The sequence below is a fragment of the Rattus rattus genome, chromosome 12 (genome assembly GCF_011064425.1).
Source record: "Rattus rattus isolate New Zealand chromosome 12, Rrattus_CSIRO_v1, whole genome shotgun sequence".
NCBI lineage: Eukaryota > Metazoa > Chordata > Mammalia > Rodentia > Muridae > Rattus > Rattus rattus.
In genome coordinates this window covers 60,733,318-60,755,339 of record NC_046165.1, presented here as the reverse complement: position 1 = coordinate 60,755,339, position 22,022 = coordinate 60,733,318, and the positions used below count along the sequence as shown (strand labels likewise).

At 44.6% G+C, this 22,022-nt stretch overlaps 1 protein-coding gene and 1 long non-coding RNA gene across 2 annotated transcripts in view; both read left to right on the top strand.

Moving 5' to 3' along the window:
• Xkr6 (XK related 6) overlaps nt 1–22,022 on the top strand; it is a 203,282-nt gene that overhangs the window by 30,236 nt on the left and 151,024 nt on the right.
• Nucleotides 12,270–17,424, top strand: LOC116914039. The gene is made up of 3 exons (XR_004389660.1): nt 12,270–12,350; nt 14,087–14,504; nt 17,125–17,424. It is a non-coding gene; the product is annotated as an uncharacterized LOC116914039 (long non-coding RNA).

The window sequence follows — 22,022 nt, the reverse complement described above, 5'->3', positions numbered from 1 at the left end:
GACTGGTTGTGTGGGCCTGTAATCAATACCAGCTATGTGGGAAGCTGAGGCAAGAGGTTCACATGCCCAAGGCTTGCCTGAAAAACTTAGTAACATCTGCCTCAAATTTTTAAAAAGGGCTGAGGATGTAGCTCAGTGTAGCTACTTACCTAGTGTCTTAGGGTTTTATTGCTGTGGAGAGACACCATGACCAAGGCAACTCTTGTAAAGGCAAACATTTAATTGGCGCTGGTTTATAGTTTTAGAGGTTCAGTTTATTATCATCATGGCAGGAAGCATGGCAGTGTGCAGGCAGACGTGCTGGAGCAGGAGCTGAGAGTTCTACATCCTGATCCAGAGGCAGACAGAAGGAAATGGACTGGTTTTTGTAGGTAGCCAGAAGGCGCCGGAATTTCACCCTTGGTGGGGCTTGAGTATAGGACCACAAAGCCCACCCCACACTGACACATTTCTTTCAAGAAGGCTGCACCTACTCCAACAAAGTCTAATTGTCCCACTCTCCATGGGCCTCAAATTAAAACAGTGACTCTATGGGTGCCAAACCTATTCAAACCACTGCACCTGGCAGTGAGGTCCTGGGTTCAGTCCCTAATAAAACACACGAGCTAGGAAACTAAATTTCCAAAAGAAGTGTCTTCACAGGGTGGTTACTGTGTGACTCTTCATAGCCCACGTATGTTCTCATTCAGTTTAGAACTAGTTAGTAACCCAACCTTGGACATCCATTCATCTTTCTGTGGAAGTAGGAAGCATCACTATTCTGTCTGATGATGTGTACGACAGCCATTTAAGGGATGTTGGACAGCAAGTTTAAAAAAGATACAGCATCACTTGCCTGCATTCTGAATCTTTAAACTTCCCCAGCAAGTGGTGCTCCTATGGGTGTTAGACATCCTTGGAAGTGAAACTTGCACAACACGAATGATCCACTTGGTTATTTGTTTCTCTCTCTCTCTCTCTCCCTCTCCCCCTCCCTCTCCCTCTCCCTCTCCCTCTCCCTCTCCCTCTCCCTCTCCTCTCCCTCTCCCTCTCCCTCTCCCTCTCCCTCTCATACATGTGTGTGTGTGTGTGTCTATTATTGGGCTTCATCTTGAAATAATCCACTTTAAAGCAACCTGTTCCTAGTGGACCATTGAGATGACTGACTTAGTGGGTAGAGGTGCTTGGCTTGGCTTTCCATCCATCATTCCTGAGACCCATGTAGGAGAGAATGTACTTCTCCCAAGTTGTCTCTTAACCTCCACAGTGCTGCATGGTATGTGCCTGCCCACCCCCACAAAACAGACATATGAAGAAATAAAAAATATCTTTAAAATAACTGCTCTGTGGCATTCAGTATTTCTGTGGTAGTGATTAGGCTAAAAACCTTGTGTCACCTTGCCCCCAGTGACTAATTATCCTATTTCGTCTTCCTTCCAGCTCTTGACAGCCACAAGTTTGCCTTCTGTCTATGTGTATTTATTCATTCTAAATATTTTACATAAATACAGTCTTTCATATTTGATTTTGGTCACGGAGCATAACGTTTTGATTGTTTATCTGCTTGTGTGCCTGAACACAATTCACTGCATAGATAGACACACCAGTTGTCCATCGATGGGTGTTTGGGCACTTGGTCTTTTTGGCTGCCCTGAACAGTACTGCTGCTAGAAGCAACCACACAATGACACGGCAGTTCTATCTTAGATGCATCCTATATCCCTGAAAAGGATGTTTATATTACAACAGCTTTATTCATAAAGCATTGGAAGTGTCATGTCTTGAAAGGGGTCCTGTTTACACGAGGTATATACTCACTGAGTTGGAACCAACGATAATGTTTGATTTCACTGTTGGCAAATTTTAACTCATTTTACAAGAGAGAATAGAGCAAACTGCGAATCCTAATTTTCAGCAACTCCAGCTGCTGTGCCAAACTAGGGGAACAAGAATAGAAGGAAAGCAGTGAGCTGTACTTAAATCTTGAGATGCAGTGGTAGCTCAGCTCCTGGGGTAGTCATGGGCATGAGTGGAAAGTGTGGTTCTTGGTGCACTTTGAAGGTTGAGCTGATTTGCTATGTTGACAGGTGTGATGGCTGGCTGATGGACATGAATACATTGGCAGGGAAGACAGTTGTAAAGGATGCTAAGAGTTTTGATGGGGGCGGAGCTGCCATTTAATGAGCCGAGCAAGCCTGAGGCAGATGTGTGGGAAGGTGGGGAGCTTTGAGTTTGCACAGAAACCTGCCAGCGATTAGGAATCTGCTTGGGAAATAAAAAATCCAGAGTTGTCAGTGTGGCACTCAAGACTGAACAAGCGCTAACAGAGTGAGTGGGCAAAGCGAGTCTAGGTGCTGAACCAGGGAGGAGATGGATGAAAAGAAGCCAGCAAGAGAGAGAGAGGGGTGGAGGGCAGAGGCCTGGCCAGTGGGTGAGGGTAAATTCAGAGGGGGGCGGGGTATGCTCTTTTCACTGTTTCACCCACAGGAAGGTAGTTGGTTGAGGTATTTTAAAGCCATGCTTATCGTAGCACCAACCTTGTTTAGTACCTTGTGTAGAGCCGGTGCATGAGGTCAATTTACCCTGTGTTGTTAAATGTATTTTAGGGAACTGCTTGCTCGGGGTTCTGTGTGCAATAAACAAGCGCTTGATGATCATGTTGTTCCCTCTGTGGCTTGCTTACATAGAACCGGCGCATTAAGCAATTGAATCAGCGATCTGGCGTCCTCTGATTGTGTACCAGTCTCCAACAAGGTTTGTCTACTGGGGAGACTGATAGTCACTGTTCACAGGACTCTGATGTTTCTTGGTCCCCTTCCATGTTATAACTCACTAAGCACTGCATTCTGGGTTGAGTCCATTAAGAGGGAGTTCAGAGGTAGCTCAAACAGACTCATTCTACTGAGTCCAAGACAGTGTCAACTTTTTAGAAGTTCAAGTACTGTAGCCCTCTTCTGGGACAGAAGGTGTTTTTCTCAGGAGACATAGCCCTGATATACAAGCTGGATAGTAAACATATGTGAGCGTTTCCTCAGTTTGGATTTTATTTTGACAACCAGGAAAATGGAAACTGAAGTAAAACATGAATGAAATAGAGTTTTATTCCCTCTTTCTTCTTCCCTCCCTCCCTTCTGTTTCCTTCCCTCTTGTTTTCTTCTTTGTTTTTGTTTTGAGAGGAGGTCTAGCTCTGTAGCTCTGGCTGGCCTGGTGCTTGCTGCATAGCACAGGCTGGCTTCCACGGCAGTTCTCCTGCTTCAGCCTTCTGAGTGCCAGGATACCTGAGCTTCCCTTCTCCTTCCTTTGCCTTAAGTGTCTAGGTAGCGCTTGTGAGAAACCAGACCTGTCTGTACTTGTTAAGACATACAGAAGGCTGAAGTCACCAGCAGGGAAGCACCATAGTGGTAGGTCATGTGGATGGAAACGTTGTGTTGAGTGTGGTGGACCTGGCATTAACCCTCATAATAGGGTCCAGGACATTTTATGAGGGGTTGCTGCCTGGAAGAAGGATCAGATGGTAAAGCACAGACGTGTGTGGGGGAGGGTAGTTAAGGATGGGAAAGGGAAATATAATAGTGTCTCCTTGTGTGCAGCTTATAGTGCAGCCAAGGATCATTGCTCTCCTCTCTTTAGATCAAGAGGTCAGAGCCTGTGTCAGTAGGCAGAAATTACCGGAAGATACAAACCTTCAACTCCATACACCTACAGTGAATATTGGGTAACGTTTCCACCTGCCTGTACCTCCTTTGTCTTGGTGGGAGTCTGATCTTACAGTGACCTCCCCACACCACTTTATCTTTTAGGTGAGACAGAACCTAGTTGGAGTCTGTGTGAGTTGGGAGGAGATCTGGATTCATTTCAGACATTTGACTCATTTCCCAGCCAGTGATTGGCTGATACAGCTGTGGTCAAAGCTTTGTTTTCGGACCATTTGTGTTATAGCAAAGTTACCAGAGTCTATGTATTTTATTCTTTAATTTAAAAAAAAATCAAGAGATGTGTGTGTGTGTGTGTGTGTGTGTGTGAGAGAGAGAGAGAGAGAGAGAGAGAGAGAGAGAGAGAGAGAGAGAGAGAAGGGGGAAGGAGAGAGGAGAGAATGAGAATGAGACTATACTGGGAACCCACAGGGGCCAGAAGAGGGTGTCAGATCCCTTGCGGGATGGAGTTACAGGTGATGTAGCTGCTGGGTGTGGTTAGGTCTGGTCCTCTGAAGTGGTTGCAGGTGCTCTTAGCCTCTGGGCCATCTGTGCAGCCCCGGGACTGTATTTTAAAGGGAAGGATTTATTTAACCTGCAGTAGTGAGGTCTAGCGCTCAGTGCTGGCCTGTGCTCAGCTGGTGAGCACCAACTGTGGTGCTCCACCATGATGGAAATGTAGAAAGGAATGAGTGCATTCGAGGAGCACAGCGGAGCTGGACTGCTTCACAGCCACCCACTCTCAATGCCTGGTACCTTTCTTCACAGATAGTGATCCTTCCCTAAGTGTGCAGCCCCTCAGACTCCATATGAGTGTTCAGAAGATGTACTGGAGATCTTGGGACACAAGGAGTCTCCCTTTTAAAAAAAGGTTGAAAACAGAGAAATTCTAATGGACATAGTCTGGCCATTGGGAGTCTATCTGGAGCTAATCCACTCCCTTGTGCTGATGCAGAGAGAAGCTGGGTCCCAAATGATCTTTAACTAACACTTTCCAGGGGACTTAATGAATGACACAGCAGATGAGTCTGCCTCCACGTGAATCCATTAACACAGCCATATAGTCAGTGGACCAATTTCTAGGGACTGCTCTGAAGTGGTTCTCCAGGGAAAGGGTGGCCACTTGATGGCATGGAAGTCCAGCACTGGATAGTTGGGGAAGACTAGATTCATGTCCTTTGTAACTGGGAGAAGCAGGGTTTGCCATTCTGATTGCACAGCAGATGCCTTTTGAGGTTAAATCTTGGAAGGAGGGTCGTCAGCCTCAACTGCAGGGCTCTGCTTCCAGTCAGGGATGGGTATGGAACATGGACCCTCCTTTCCCCAGGCCTTAATTACCGCAGTATCTGTTCTCTGAGTAGTCTGTGCTTTTAACATTTCTAGAGAGGGGGTGGTACTTTATAAAACTTTTCGTTTTGAGGATACACTGGTTTAGGGAGATGGGTTTCATGGAATTAGATGTCAAAGATGGAAAAGATATCATGGAATTAGATTAATTGTAGTAACTTAATAGTATTTATCACTTTGTTGTTCCTCTCAGAAAACGGGTCGTTTGCTCAAGCTTTTCTAGTAAAGAGTGCTTCAGGGATACAGCGACGTGATACATTCAGGGATACAGTGACGTGATACATTCAGGGATACAGTGACGTGATACATTCAGGGACATAGTGACATGATCAACTTTGGAAGTGATAGTGGTGTAGGCATTTGTTTGGGACTCCCGTGCAGTTTGAATTGAGAGTACTCTCTTTATTATGTTGAAGTCAAATGAGCAATTTCAGGAGCCATGAGAGGAACATGAAAGTAGGTAGGTGTGTCTGCAGGGGATTTGCGAGTTGTTCTTCCTTCTGATGGTAAATGTCTGTCCAGGTCCATCCTTCCACCCTACCCATTGTTACTGGTCATTTTTCTAATGACTCTACATCTCTTAGCTGTGTGCTTTTTTATTAAGCCATGCCTGACCCCAAGCAGTTGGTTAATAGGGGGCAGTGTGTCTAGCATTTCCTGTCTCTTGTTGTTCTCAGGAAGCTGTATTGATCTTTCCTGGGGAGCGACAGACTCCAGAGCATGGTCATTATGACTCTGCAGTGAAGCTTATCAGTTCTCTTTCCTGCCTAGGAAGCACCATCTGCTCTTCAGTAATTATTCTCATATGCAACCATGGCATTGTGTTTTGGAGACCTTAATGTGCTACGATCCCCAGCTCCCTTATTTAAACACTATAACCACCACCATCCCTAGAAATGTTGGTTTTGATATGCCCTGAAAATTGTGCCCTGTTGCCATGCCTCTGCCAAGGCCCTTGCTCACATGGGTGGCTTGCAGGTCTGTCCTCCCTCCACTGTGCCGACTCAGCTCCACTTTGGTGCTGACGCCTTGAGGATCGTCACTCAGAGCACCCGCTATCTCATTATGCCAGACAGGACCAGGGCAGCCACCCTAAGGTAGCTTTAGCCATTGCCCTGCTGCTGTCCTTGCCCTGTGGCTTCCAGTGCTGCCCTCTCCCTCTGCTTTTCATTCTTTTCTCACCTCAGCAAACCCTAAAGGGTTCTTGTGTGGTCGGAACTGGGTTTCTGTCATTGCTTGACCAGTTGAACAATCAATTGCAGGACATTCTTGAGCCTTAATGTTCATATTCTCATTCTGTTGAGGAGCCAGCGTGTGGTTGTAAATATCAGTGGGGCTCAGTTTGTTGTATCTAGCGCGTCCTGCTCAAAATCGGATGACACAAATAGTTTTGCTATTCTATGAAGCATGGACCTAAATTTTTCATCATACTTATTGATTGATTGATTGATTGATTGTATGAATGGGCACATGTGCGCGGCATACGCTTGATGGTCAGACGGCAACTTGCAGAAGTCTGTGTTTCCCTCCTCCTGTCATGTGAGTTCCAGGATTGAACTCAGGTCATCAGTCTTGGTGGCAAGCACCTCTACCCACTGAGCCATCCTGACAGCCCAACTTTTTTTTTTAATTATCAAATATTGTTTCCTTATGCTATTTTGATAACATGTGTAATCACTTCAATTATCTTTCCTTGCACCTACTCTATGCTGATCCCAAACACTCCCCTTCTACCTTTATGTCTTGTTTTGAATTTAGATTCCACATCTAAGATAATGCTCATCTGTTTTTCTGAATGTGACTTATATCATTTAAATAGCGGTTTATAGTTCCATCTATTTTCTTTTAGATAACAAAATTCCATTTTTTATGACTGAATAAAATTCTTTTGTGTGTATATTTGTTCATTTAACTATTGGCTGATGCCTGGTCTGATTCTATAACTTGGGAATAATGCTGCAATAACTCTGTGTATGTGTGCATGTGTGTGTGCGTGTCTGTCTGTCTGTGTCTGTGTCTGTTTAAATTCCTGAATCTTCATACAGCACTTGAGTAACTTGCCTATTTTATAGCTATAAAGAACATGCCTGCGTGTTTACTTTTCTGCCTGATGTTTCTAGGGATGCTAAACATTATTGGTGTTGTGTGTGGTTTCAGACAGTTGGTGTCTGTGATTCCACGGGGGCTGTGGGAGCTGCTTGCTGATGCAGACTGTGCCCCTCTAGGTTGCTGGCATTAAAAACTTTCCCAAAAATTTCATTTTTTGAGTTCTGGCTGCTATTGTTTGGTTGTTTTGTTATTTGGAAGTAATTTTTGTATCTATTGTGTTTAGACTTGAGCTATTTAATAGTGACATAGTCACATTTGTGACTTTTACTGGTGAAGATACAGCTGGTCTAGTCTAGACTCCTGGGGAGCATCAAGTGTCATCTCACTTTACATACATTTTCATATGTGTCTTGTAAAAGCCCTGCCTATTGGTGTACTTGGCTGTGTCTTATAGCGCGTCAGCTGTCAGTTTAAGCCTCTGATTGGGAGAAAACATTTACACAGATGTATAGGAGAAATAAATGTCTCAGAAATAAATGTACTCGCCAACAGAGTCGGGTGCTCAGTGAATCGATACATTTGTAGGATTGAATAGAATGACATACACGAACGCTATTTGTAGACTCTATGTTTTAGTCAGGTGCTCACTGCCTTACAAATGCTTGTTTTTCATCCTGTGCACTGTTGGCAGAAAGTGGTATGGCTGTTGAGGGAAACAGTGTGGTTGTTCGTCAAACAAAGGAATGGGATTACTGTACAATCCAGAAGTTTCACTTCTCGGTATACACTGAAAAATAGAAAGCAAAACTTAGACAGACACTCAGGGACTGTGCTCACAGTAGCTTTGGCTGAGGTTGCCTGCAGGTGCAGCCAGCTGCAGAGCCCTTGGGTGACTCAGTGGATATGATCCAGCTTTGGAAAGCAGTTCTGCTGTACGTGCTGTACAGCACACCGATGAACCCTCAGGACATTATACTAAGGGGAATAGTAAGCAGGCCACATAAGTATGGGATGCTTCCGTTTTGGAGGCAGCCATCGGGTCAGAAAGGAGGGAAGGTGGATGGGAGACATGTTTAGTGGTGTGGCTTGTGCTTTGCAAGGTGAAAAACTTGGTGGAGATGGTCTCATAATACTCAGTACCACCAGGCTGTGTGCCTACGAGAGGGTTAAGATGGGAAATCAAGCCACAGCTCACACGGTTGCAGAGTGTTCTTTGGTACAAATGGACCATGGTGCTGGGAGGTAGAAGAGTTTCTGGGAAGCAGATGAAACGAGGATGGCAGACTGTGGATAAAACTGTGTTAAAACTGGGCGACGGTTCAGGGCCCACTGTGCTGCTCTCTTTATTTTAAAGTTCCTGTTTGCCATTTAAGAAGACTACTTACCTTTTCCATGACCAATAGTGCCTCGAGAGAGAGAGGAGTGAGCTGGTGTGAGCTGGAGCTGGTCTGCTCTTTAGTGCAGGAGGCTGAGGGGAGAGCAACTGTGGAGCGAGGCAGGGCAGGTTTTCTGCAGACAGCTAATTTTGTTGTGCCCAAGTGGAACCAACTCCCTCAGTTTGTCCTCTGACTTCCACATGTGCACCATGACATAGGTGTGAGCCTATACACTAAAGTGTGTGTGTGTGTGTGTGTGTGTGTGTGTGTGTGTGTGTGTGTGTGTGTGTTGGCAAAGAGGGCTGGAAAGATGGCTCAGCAGTTAAGAGCAAGTGCTGTTCTTACACAGGACTTGAGTTTAGTTCCCACCACCCACATTGGGCATCTCATAACCCTCTGTAGTTCCAGCTTTCTGGGGATCAGTTACCTCTGGCCCCAGTGGCATTTGCATTCAGGTGTGCATAACCCCCATGTACATAATTAAAAATAAAGTGAACGTTTAAAAGGCTAGCACACAAAATAATATTGGCAGCTTGCTTCACTAGGGGAATAATATTATTTTCTAAAATTACTTTTGTATTTCCTTCTAAGTTTGTAACCATAAATCTAGTAAAATATGAGTCTATCCTGTCCTGTCTAACAGAATAAGGTGAGATTTCTTTTCTTTTCACTTAGTATTTCTTTTCACTTAATAGACTATATTAATCACAGTTCCTTTGCTATAATGTACAAATGGTATTGGCGAGAAACTTTTAGCATCTACTAAAATGTCAAAATGGAAAGAAGAGAGTATTCCATGAAGTTTGACAGTGGACCACATATGACCCAAGGGAATGGTCCACCAATGAGTGTCAGGTGTGACAGCTGGTAGCAGAGTGACCCTGGGCAGTTTAACACAAGGAACAATACTCACATGCAGGGACTGGCCAGCAGGGAGGACAGGGACACAAGGAGCAGTAGCATGAATGGTGCACTCGCTCGCACACAGTCAGGCTGGAGATGGAGATTTGTCTAAAGGAGCTTCTTGTAGGAATTCCTGTTTGTTCCGTGAGAGCCTGAGGAAACACCTCAGCAGGACTACATTCTTGTGTGGCTACTTCTCTTCGGTAGTTTGCTTCTCAGACTGATTCGTCCATTGTACAAATCTGAACACTTCCTGTGTACAGAAAGCTGTGCTAAATCCTGAGAGAAGCTGAGGGGCAAGGCCAGCAGGAGCCTATGCTTCAAGCTCGGGTCCGGAGTCACTTCCAAAGTGACAAGAGCGTTGATACCAGAGCAGATCCCATGCCTGGGAACACTCAGCTGGCCCTAGTGCAGCAGTCCTGTGGGTATTATGTTACAGTTCATAACAGTAGCAAAATCACAGGAAGTAGCAGTGAAAATAATTTATGGCTGGGGTCACCACATGCGGAGCTGTATTAAAGAGTCTAGCATTAGGAAGGTTGAGAACCACTGCCTTAGGGGTTAGAGGGAAACCAAGAGCTAGAGATGAAGGCACTGAATTCAGTTCCAGGATTGCTGGTGACAGCCCAAGTTGCCCACTCCTGTTACCTGGGTTAGGGCCTGTTTTCTTCAAAATTGTCTTTACATCACCCAGCCTGATGTGTGGATGATGAAAGAAAAAATACCACATTTTGGTCTCAGGTTCCTACCTGAGATGTTACTCTACATACTCCACTTAGCCACCTCCTGTCCAGCCCTTATGTCTCAACTCAGACACCCTTCTTCCCAGTCTTCAGTCAGGACTGTGTGCACTCCGCAAGGTGCAGAAACACTGGTCCCAGAGGGGTCCAGAGAGGCGGGACAGAAGGCCAGTGGGGTCTAGACGAAGTCCTTCAGGCATACCCTTCAGCCCTGGTACTTTGCTCCATGCAAAGTAACATTTCAAACCAGTGAGTGTGCCTGATGGTTTGTGCAATGAGAGCAGAAATCCCTATCGGTCTCCTGTTATAGTCAGTTTCCAGCAAACAATTAATGAGTGATTGGATGCCATTGGAATGTATCAGTCAAGAAAGTGGTGAGAGAAGGGGATTGTGGGTTGTTCCAGTGTTGGCAGCATGCTGTACTTATGGGTTAGGAGGGAAATGAAAAGAGGAGGAAGGGTTGGTTGATGTGTACAAGAGAGTTGGCCAGAGAGCCTGAGAAGGGAGTCCTTTCTGTCGCCTTGAGATGAGGGAGAGGCTTTTCAGTAGCAGCCTGCCATGGACATACACTGTTCCCGTGGGTGGTGGAGCCTCAGACAGGTGCCTGTGGGTTTCTCTAAGCCTCACATGTATTTGTGGTCAGAAGCAGTGCTGCATAGCTGTAGTTAAGCTCGTCACTTGGGGTTGGATTCTCGTAACATCAATGTGCCTGTGCTTCCTGCCGTCCTGTTCAGGTCTCATCAGTACTGATTTGGGACAGCTATGAGGACTGCAAAGTCCACAAGGGAGCTTTCTGCAGCATATTGTGCCGGACTCTACTGGAGGCAGATTTTCTTCACTGGTATTTTACTGGAGGTTTGACTCCAGTTCCGTATTGCATTTGTAAGGAAGGCTAGATGTCTCAGGATACAAGAGGGGACGTACTTGCAGAGGTGCAGGGTGCAGAGGTGCGGGGTGCGGAGGCTACTACCATCTTTGAGAGGTCCAGCAACAGTGCAGGGTTTCTAGGTTATTTGCATCTCTGGGTGGAAGATTTGCCCGGTGATTCTCAATAATTTTGTAGTACACACTGTGTCATTGAATAGCTTAAGACCTTGGAAGTAAAAAGCTAAGCCCTGTGATATGCCCTGTGTGAACTGGAGTCAGTAGTATAAGTGTATGCTGGAATTGTGCACACTGAAGGACATTAGAAGCAGTAAGAAGCGACCAAGTTCAAGAAGCATGGTGGCCAGGTCAGTTACCATCCCCAGTCTTTGACACCCCAGCTTCTCTCTAGCTGTGCATGAATTCTCATGTTTGCAATGACTCATATTAGATCTGACTGAGAGCCAGCAGTTTCCGTTCATTTTTAATACAATCTGCAGAATTTTGAAGTGCTTAGTAAAGTACCCAGGTAAAAATTTTGCTAGAAGTAATCATTGTTCATGATATAGAAATTACACTCTAGAACCAGGAAGTGGTCAGTGAAAGACTGTTCTCCCAGGATAGCAGCTTCTCAGCTAGCTGTCCAGTGTTCATTTCTTCCCTGTCTACTCTTTTCTTCCTCTTACCTTTTGCTCCCCTTCAGATAAGCAAATGGCTATGTGCGTTCAGCAGCAGCATTTGTGTGCCTTCTAATGTACCCAGGGCATGTTTCCATAGCAGCAGGAGAGGTGGCAGCTTCCGTCTGCTTCATCATTGTTGGGGGGGTATTTGCGTGTTAACAGTAATGCCACCATATACGATTCTGTATTGCTTGGGTGAGCCAGTGCTTGCTTTCACTGGACAAGCACACTAGCTTTTTTGTTTCTTATTGCTCAGTATTGTACTTTGCTTTCTCACCCTCATACAAATATCTATGTATAGAAGTAAAAATGTTAAATTTTTGTTTTAACTTCATTAGTGTCATTAAGTATAAAAATAAATGTCATGATTTCAGAACAATGAATGGAGTTTGATTTTGGCTTTCTAAGACTTGGAATTCAATGATGCTTACTGTTGCAGCTCAAAAGGACAGAAAGGGAGCTTTCTAGGGAGCCTGCAGCTGTGAGACTGCACAAGCGTGTGCACACTCAGTTTTCTGAAGTCAAGTTGCTTCTGATACTTTATATCTTACTGTCATGTTAGGGGCTTCATCTCATGATCATTTGTTCATTCACATGTGTTTTTATTTTTAGCTCTAAGCAAAAGAACATGAGGCCTCAGCTGAATTGAGGTGGCTTTGAGGTCATCCGATTTCTAGACGTGTGCGGTCACCTGGTCCTGAAAACCCTCCACACAGAATGGTAATGGCAAAATTGGAGGGATGGAGAGGGGGCCTCATGCCCCTACTGCTGCCCTCCCCCAACTTTTAAGTGTGTTAAAGAAGCAGTACTTAGAAAAAGGTCTAGGCTTAATTTCTGGGAAAGACTAATAAGATTCTTTGCCCAAATACAAACGGTGTTTTCAGCTGCCACTAACTCAGAGAAGGGGCTCTCAGTGCCATTTCATATCCTGCACTTGGTATAGTACCATTTTAGCTTCTAAAATCCTCTCACAGGTTTGCTGCATGTTAGCCAGAGTTGTGAAGTTGCTTCATAGCTGAGCTCTAAGAGGGGGCAAGTCCGTCCCAGTCTAGTGGGCCTCGCAGAAGACAGCCCTCAAGTTGTTAGTTACCCAGGAGACAGCTGCATTTTGAAGCAATGCCTTGTTGCTTCTCACGTTTCCTTGCTTGGATGCTCATCAGCAGTTGTGCACATCGCCTCACATTTGTCTGTGCCATCTCCTCTGCCCGGAACCCCATAACCCTGCATGTCGAGAGCGGCAGGATTCAGACAACGTTTCCATCCCTTCATGTACGTGACATTTTTTGACGAGTGAAGCCTGCCCATGGAGCTCTGGCCCCATGAGAACTAAGCTCTTACCTGTGTCTCCGCTTCTCCTCACTGGCCAGCCTTGTTCTAGTTTAGACAAAAGCAGCAGTCAGTGGGTTGCTCCTATATGCAGGGTTACAGGTCTTTTGGAAGGGAGACCTCTGAGCTCTTGGTTTTCTATAGTATGATGCTCTGGCCTTAAGTGGCATGGTTTCTGAGCCACAGTAGAGGAGTTGGTCATATGGTTCATTTTTTTCTTTATTAACAGTGTCTTAGTAAAAAGAGGCAGAGCTGTATATTTCTAAAGTCACAGTTATAGCACTTGAGAGACATGAGCAGCATAGTGAGTGATGCTGTCCTAGAAGTGTGGGGTATGGGGAAAGTCTTACTGAGAAACAACTACCAGCACTACTGATGCCTGTGTAATTGGAAATTGTACTCTCTACCCAGGCTTAGTGCACACACTTGCAATCCCAGCACTCCCAAGGCAGAGACAGATCCGTCCAGGCCATCTGGGTATGCATAGAGTTCTAGGCTAACCAGGACTACATAACTACATAGTGATATCTCTCTCTCTCTCTCTCTCTCTCTCTCTCTCTCTCTCTCTCTCTCTCTCTCTCTCTTGCTCTCTCACGCACAATCTAATTTTTTATTACTCAAAACAGTTTTTAAATTTCTTTTTTATAGAAGAGAGAAAACAAAGTAAGCACCCTTGCTGTGCTGTGGCCCCTTTTGAGGGTAGAGGACTTTAATGTCAAGTGCTAGATGTTAGTACACTGGAGGACAGTCAGCTGAAAAGCAGCTTCTAAAGGTGTGTGTCATCCAAGAAAAAGCCTGTATCCTCATTTACGCACTTCAGTGTCTTCGCCACAGTAGTCGCCTCCAGGAGAGAAAGACAGGACTACTGCTATGTTAAAGACTTAGAAATGTGAATTGGTGTTGACCCAGCAAATATTAAACAAACAGGTGGCACATGTGAGTGTAGTTTGATATTTATTTTGCTGCATAGAAACTGCTTTGTTTTAAAGTAAAGCTTAAAAGCTAGTGTAACTCGAGTAAAGCATTGATATTGAAATGTTTGAAATTTATACAAGTAAATAGTGACCTTTTCTGAAAAAAGTGTTTTTCTTTGCCCTTGTTTAATTTATTTTCCCTTTTTTGTTTTTTAGGTTTGCAATTTTTTTTGGTGATGGCATGTTCAGAATCTTGGATCCCTAAATTGAATGTTGGAAATATGTAGGAGCCTTGGAAATTACGTTGTTTTCATATATTAATGTTTTGGTAGACTAATAAATGTATGTAAAGGAACTCCATACTTGTAAGGTGACAGGTATGTCTCAGGGCTGTCACCTGTGTGAGTGCTGTGCTGTGGAGACAGCTCTGCTGTGGAGATTCTCTGTGGACCTCTCGCTGTCCTGGGCAGACTGCGAGATTCCTCCCATGATGCTTTGGTTAGCTGGTTTTCTTTCCTACCTACATTGCAGTGGGAGCTCCTTAGATCAGGAGTTATGAAGAGAAGAAAAAGCATCAAGTAACAATCTTAAATGCAGTAACCACAGAATTTCTACCTGGGAATCATCTTACAAGGTCTGTATTAGAATATATAATTTTTTAAATCAAATATATGTGTAGCGAAATGCAGCCAGTTTTTAAAGTCAGGCATTATTGTAGATCAGAGGTGTTCACATTGAGGGAATAAGGATGTTCGCTTTCACCTTCTTCCTGTCTCCTCCTTGTCAGTTGATGAGTTAGTAGGAAGGGGTTAGTGGTCTATGTAAAGAGGAAGAGGAGAGGCTTGAATTTCCTGAAAGGATTAATTTCCCTTAAAAAACAACAACAAACAAAATAAAACCAAAAACAAAAAACCCAACAAACCAAAAGCTTAGAAGTTGGTTCCCTTCCCTGTGTGGGCTGCTCTCACGTAGAATGTGGGTGGGAGAGTCTCCATCCATGGACAGATGATGGTGGTATTGGGTGCAGTGCAAGTTAGAGTCGCTGTAGTTACCCTTGGTGGTGTGTGGTCCTTCACTGCCTCCTGCACCTGCTGGAACTCAGAGACCTAAGGAAGCTCAGTTACTCCGTCAGTGTGAATGCCGTCCTCCTCTTACATCCTCACTGGGGAGTACTGATTGCAAGGACCACGGTTAGAGCAGCCTGGAACGTGAAGGGAGTGCAGGAAGCTGCAGAAACTGAACCAGAGCTCAGGAGAGCTTCCGGTGAGTTTTATTATTGGTGGGTTGTCCATTGTTCCTGGAGACCTTGCTCACCTGCAGTCACCATTATTCTTAGATTTCTCTTGGAGGTTTTCAGAAACTGAAGGGCTGTAATCGTGCCAGTGGCCCCTTCTAGTTAAAATCTAATTATATCATTTCCCTCCTTGCCTTTCTTCCCTCCAACCTTCTCTTCCCTTTTCAGTGGCAGAAATTAGATGATACTTATTTGCTGGGAAACACTACTTAGATTTTTTTTAATTGTGACATACCAATCTCAGTGTCAGTTGCTTCCTGATTATAACTGGCTTTGAAAAACTCTCCTCCTGTGGCACTGCTGTCAACAGAGGTTTCCTTTTAGCTGGTTCTAGCCACAGTATCGATTGGGCCTGGGGATCTGATATACCCAAAAACGAATTAGCCAGCCAGAAAAAAAATCTTTGTCCCCACAGGAATAAATATTTTAAAGACCTTCTTAGATTCTGAAAACCATGAGTACAAATGAAAGAGACCCATGAAAGAGAAAACCTTAGGAGCTTGACAAAACAAAGTGCTGGTGGGCTGCGACTGACCTTCACAGAGCAGCTCTAAGGGAACAGTGCCTCCTGGAGGGGAAGAGAAGGCTGGAATGTCCTGGACATGAGGCATTTCCTGTCGTCACAGCTAGTTTTCACAAGCAGGCCATGGAATTTAAGAATAGTGAATTATTGTGGTATGTTCTAAATGTGTTTGCAGCTCAATGGTTAATTTAACTTCAAATAAATGTCTTTACGTATTAAAGAAAATACATTATCAATAAAATTCTTTTGTTCCTGTTGTATAACTTCACAAAATTCTGTAGAATATTCTGTATAGTGGTGAATGGAGGGCACGGAAGCTTCTAGATAAAACTTTTAGGACTGTACTTCATCTTGTTTTGCTTGGACTACTGATTGGAGAGCATTTTAGTGTCGCTCCTGGGAAGTCTGTCCCTTCCTGGGTCACTGTGCTTCACAGCCTCTACTAGTAACACAGGTTATTAACAGAAGGACCTAGCGAGTGAGTGGAGCAGTAGCCTGCCACTTTGAGGAAATGGTAGAGAGACACCAGCACCCCCACATAGGCAGAGTGCAATTGCTACACAGAAGGCACATTGGCATATGAGGATACCCAGTCTTTGGGGTCCTCGAGGCTCACTCTGACTTTGATCTGCTCCCTTAGTGGTTCTCTGCCTCCGAAGGAAGGGCCTCCAACTTGACGGCTGCCTACTGCTCTTCACAGACGCCTGCAGCCACAAGCGGGACGCCTCCTAAAGAAAGGGGACAGACGGCAGCATCCATTCCTCAGGACAAAGGAGAGAGGAGAGCTCGAGGCATAGGATATGGCAGTGTCTATTACTGACAAATAAAGATTGCATAATAAGTCGAATAGTGATGCCTTTTAAACGTGAATATATATACTTTCCCCTGAATTATTACAAAGGTTTTCTCAAGTGTGACTTTCTTATGTCAGCATATTAAATTATTCTTAAATTATGTAATAGTGACTGGAATTAGGGATTCTGTTGTGACTTGTAAATTTGAAGTGCATTTTCAGGAAAGTTGTCAAGATTCCCAGGTGGCTCATTTTTATTCCTTTCAGCCGTTCTGTATGATCCTTCCTGGGTTTGTCAGTTGGGAGGAGACACCCTTTGCCTTTTGTTCTGACTCGGTGGCTGCCTCTGGCTGCACTACTCAAAATCTTCATTTGTTAGAAGGTCCATTTGGACAGCTCTTGTGGTTTCACATCCAGAAAAAAAGAGGGTCCTTCGTGCTTCAAATACATGCTTCCTGTGGTGACCATGAACACTGAGTACAAAGGGTTCCAGAATCTGCTGGAATTCTGCTACATTGCCCTGCTCATCCTTCCTGGGTAATTCCAACATGGCTCCTTCCAGCTCTTCAAAATGGTCCTGTTTAGCTCCTGAGTTCACAAAGAAGTGTCACACATAGTTCACCCCTCTTCTTTCCCATTGTCAGGTTGCATTCTGCTGAGAACAGGAGCTTCACATCACTTACTGAGAGACTCATCCTTCTCCTGAAGAGAAAGCAGTGTTTTATATATAAGTGCCTTGGCTGTCCAAGGATTGTCTCTAGAAAGTTCACAGCACTGTATTCTAAATGTGGCTTCTCAGTGTGCTGGTCACTGCTGTTGTGGTTTTAGCCTGAGAAGCCGAGTGTACCTCAGGCATGGGAAGACCCAGAGCTGACTTATGAGTATGGAAGCTTGCTAGGACCGAAGAGAGCTAGAGATGCTCCTGCGTTTCCCTTGGTGGCTTTAAACCCCCCCCCCCCCACACACACACAAACACACATTATACAGAGAAAGTATCTGGCAGCAAGATTTGTCCAGACCATAGACCAACTTTTAAAGCTACAAAACCTACATGGACTATCTAGGTGTATGTTCATAAGCCATCATTTAATCTTTTGAAAACTTGGTTACATTGACATAAAAGTTTTTTACATATAAGTTTCAGAAGGAATACAGATGTGTTTTGTGGAACGGCTATATACTGCTGTAATAAATTTCTGACTCTTGCTTAATAAAAATTAAATGGTCCAATTATGAAAAACCCAATACTTGGAATTTTTTTGGTGGGGTGATGGTAAGTGCATGGCTGTTTCTATTTTTCCTGTAATATATGTGTATTCTCTGCAGTTGCTGTATATAAACCCTGTGGTCAGGGGTCATATGTTTTCTCCAGAAACTCCCAAGTGCTTGGCTGTAGTCACTAAGTGCTTAGAGTACTGGAAATACATCTCAAGGTTTTCTGTGAACATGGCAAACTGCTCAAGTAAAGTAGCTTTATATTCTGAAGGTTTTAATAAGTAAGGGTTAGTGGGGGATGAGGCTCAGAGAGAAAGGGAAGACCCCTGTCTGGAACAAGAGTAGATAAGCTTATATGCACGTCTGAACCCAGTCAGGGTCTCAGGAGGACCAGAGCTCCTGAATGACTGAATGCAGCAGTCAGCATTCACACGCAACAGAATACAGGAAAAGCAACACGAGGACAAGCAGAAACTGCACGGTAACAAATGAAAGTTTTAATTGCAGGGTGAAGCTCAGGGTGGTCAGTCCTGGCACTCAAAAGGCAGGAGGCTTGCACTATATCAAGGACAGTTGGGGCTATAGAGTGGATTCCAGCCAACAGCTCTCAAAGAACAGGACAAGTTTATACCCCTCTCTACTGTATGTTGGGTACATAGAATTGAAAGTTTATACTGTTGAGTTTTCTTAAAGACATTTGTAGAATTTCTCATCCCCCTTTGAGGTCAAGCCTAGGAAGATGCTGTTCCTTGGCACTGTAGGTCAGTATTAGCAGGTTGACTGAGTTCTGCTTGAAGGACCTGTTTAACTTTGAATTTCCTTAGTAGGATTTCTGGGACCAGTCAAGGGGATTGCGACCATTTCTTTAGTACACGGTTTAGCAGACGTCTTTACAAAACCAATCTAACAATGTAGCAGTGTCAGCATAGAACCAATGCTTAGCCAAGAACTTTCTGGAAGTCTCTCACAATACCAGTATGTTAAAATTCAACTGAAAACTCAGGTGATGTAAAGATTCCTGACAACACAAGACTTTCAGGAAATGATTTGTACCATCCTGAGGATTGTGGTTATTAATTTTGTGTATGTGCCTATGTACACACCCATGTCTACCCCCATGCTCCAGCTTGAGTACAGGGTCAGGGGATTGTTTACAGAAATCAGTGCTCCTCTTCTACCATGGGTTCCAGGGCTGGACATGAGTTGTCAAGCTTGTGTGCCAAGTGCTTTTCACCAAGCCATCTTCCTGGCCTGGATTAATCAATTTTTAAGATTTCTGCTCATCTGTAATATCAAGTCTAAGGCTGACTTTTACATGCCATTATCTTCTTTAGCTGGACTACTTTTATTAATAAGCTTTAAAGAACTGAACCAAAATACACTGAAGTGCCCCTGATGCCTTTGAGATATGTAGCCATCTCCATCTTCCCAGAAATGTCATTTTCTAGAAAAATTCTAAGTGCAGTAAGTCCAGTTTCTATTCCTTGTCTACTCATGGGCCAGCCACGGTGGTAGTTGTGTCAGGGAGCCACTTTCTTGGGAAGACGTGGCTTTTCCTTGTCTTCTTTCAAGAGTATGGTTGGATGTTGTTCAGTAGGCCGCATAGACACAACACTCAGAGGAGGCTTCGTGACCTCTGACCTGGTGCAGGAAAGGTGTGGCCTGAGTGTAACCGTGCGTGGCTGCCCCCTGCTCTCCATTTGCCCTGATTTGGCAGGTGGAATTTCTTGATTTCACCAAGTTGAAGGCAGGTGTTGGAGCGTTGCTTTACCTGTCTGCCAGCATGAACAAAAAGATTTTACAGCTCTCCAGGAAACCGCTGTAGTGAATTGTAGTTTCTTCCTCCCAGATTTTCATTTAAAATTATCTGTTTAAAATAAAATGGAGTAAGGTTCATTCAGTATCTGCCGTTTCCTCCTTAAAAAACAAGCAATAATAAAAGTTTAACAGACAAGTCATAATAAACATTTTTGCCATCAGCAGTTGACCCAGAGGCCGTTTAGAGTTGTGCTCATGATTGTGGTGCATTACTCTGAACATCTGAAGAAGAGAATGCACGTGACTGGGCTTGATGGAGCAGAAGCATGTGAAAGGACCATTCCTCTGCAGGCCTTTGTGGGCATTCTTGTTGTACTGCTCTCTTTGGAGGAAGCTGCAGACCATCTTGTGAGTTTAGAATCAAGGACACCAGGAGGAAGGAGATGGGCAGCCAAGCAGGAGTGATATGTGACTCCTTGGGCTATAGGCAGGGTCAGTACTGGGGTGTCTCTAGAACTGTTGGAATCTGTATCATCTTCACTTGCTTGTTGGGAACTGGTAGCTGCACTAGCACTGCTGTGGCAGATGTACTGTGAACAGGCAGGCGTACTGCTACCCTAAGACTCCTCAGGACGATGGAAGACAACTGTCTTTGCCATCTCGCCAACTGGAAGCTCTCGGTTTTACATCTTTCCTTCCACCTTTTCAGTGTGAGCTACACAAAAGGCTTTCTTCCAGAAGATTGTTGGAAGACTTGGTTCAACCGGGTGCACCAGTTAAGTCCCTTTGTTCTTGCATTGATGATGGTCTCAGGCACTATCCCAGCCTCTTGGGAACAGACATGAAGTTTGTGTTTGGCAAGAACATGGCACTGTGTGCTCAGCATGTTGTGGGGAGACTGCGGCAGTACGTGGTGATGACGAACAGTGTTAGGGTCGGTGTCCTCAGAAGGTGTGTCTTGAGAAGTGTTTGTAAACATTTCTGCATTTCCACCTACTACTCCTTGGCCCATGTTATGCTTGTATATCAGCTCTGGGCAGGCTCTTGTCTGTGCTTGCCTTGCCTGATTTCCCATTGGCCAGCTCAGACATGAGCTCCCTGATGAAGGTTTATGTCACTTAAAATGCAGAGGTTCCTTCCACCAGAAGGGGGTGATGTTCTTCAGAGGTCCACAGGCCAGGTCTAGGTCATGCAGTTAGACATGAGAAAGGACCAGCCTATGGGCAGTGAGAAATAGATCACTAGCAGACCCCATGTTTCATCCTGCAGGGAGGAATTGCATCTCTGGGCCTAGGGGTTCTCTGCTGTTTTCTGGAGCTTTCCCTGTAAAAGTTAGTTAATGCTGAGCAGGACCAGGATTCCTTGGGTACCATGCACAGGTTAGTACTTCTTGTGAGGGAGGGACCGAAGGCAGAGCAATTAGATTTTTTTCCCTTCCATCTCTATACCTTTTTTTTCCTTAAAAATATACACAACTTGTTTTAAAATCTTGATATGATTTGCATACCTTATTTTCCATTAATCATTCTTGCAGACCAATCCCTCCCCCCTTTTCGTGTACTATTGGGTTTGAACCTAGATGTCATACATGCTAGGCAGACCACTCCACTCCCTATCTGTCTGTAGCCCCACACTTTTTCTTTTTGCAGTTTTAGCAAGTACATATTCTTTAGTTGAGTGTATCCTTCTCAGTGTCGTTCTCTGTGTGGCTGTCCTGGATTGGCTCGTTGTCACTGTAAGAGAATACTGGACTGAAACAGCTTAGGTGTGACAGTAGGTCATGATTCCAGCAACATGACACTGACCTGTTCAATCCGGAAGCTGGGGTAGCTTGGTCTTGACCCATAGCTCCACCACTGTAGCCATTGGTCAACTGGCTAGACCCATGACCAAAGGCTCTGCAACCTTTCTCTGAGCTTCTCCAAGCACAGATTCAGCTATTCAAACACATGAACCGATGAAGTCATTTCTATGTTCAAACCATAATGTCCCTATTGCTGGAAGCTAGGTTTACAGTTCAGGTTCTTTCCAAGTTTTCTCTCCTACAAACTCGATCCCAGTGACCACTCCTATGTAATTTCTATCCTACTCCATTACCTTGGTATGACTTATGGATACTGGAAAACTGTGTCTGTCTGAGATGCACTGTACAGGGATTCACTTGTAGTGTGTGCACTTCCAGTGTAGTGTGTGCACTTTTTAGAACACTGGAGCTGGATAGCATTTCCCTTCGGACTTGTGAGCCTTTGCTACCTGACCTAGCTACTCATGATGTTTTTCCCAGCCAGGTTTTGAAGCACTGACTCTAAGGCCTACAATACATCCCAGCCTAGTGTGAAACTGCTTTGATTGCAAGTTTCCCCAGTCTAATTAGGCAGATCAAAGAGAAGTGTCCTCACTGCAGAAATTGAAGCTCCACACCAAGTTCTGATGTATCTATCTGGTCTTCTTAGGGTGATGGCGTATTATTTCATCCTCCAGTCTTCAGGGCAAGAGCCTTTTGGGTATAGCCCAGTTGCTTTTTTGAGCTTAGGGCTGGCAGTGCTGGTCTTTTTCCAGTGCTGCACTC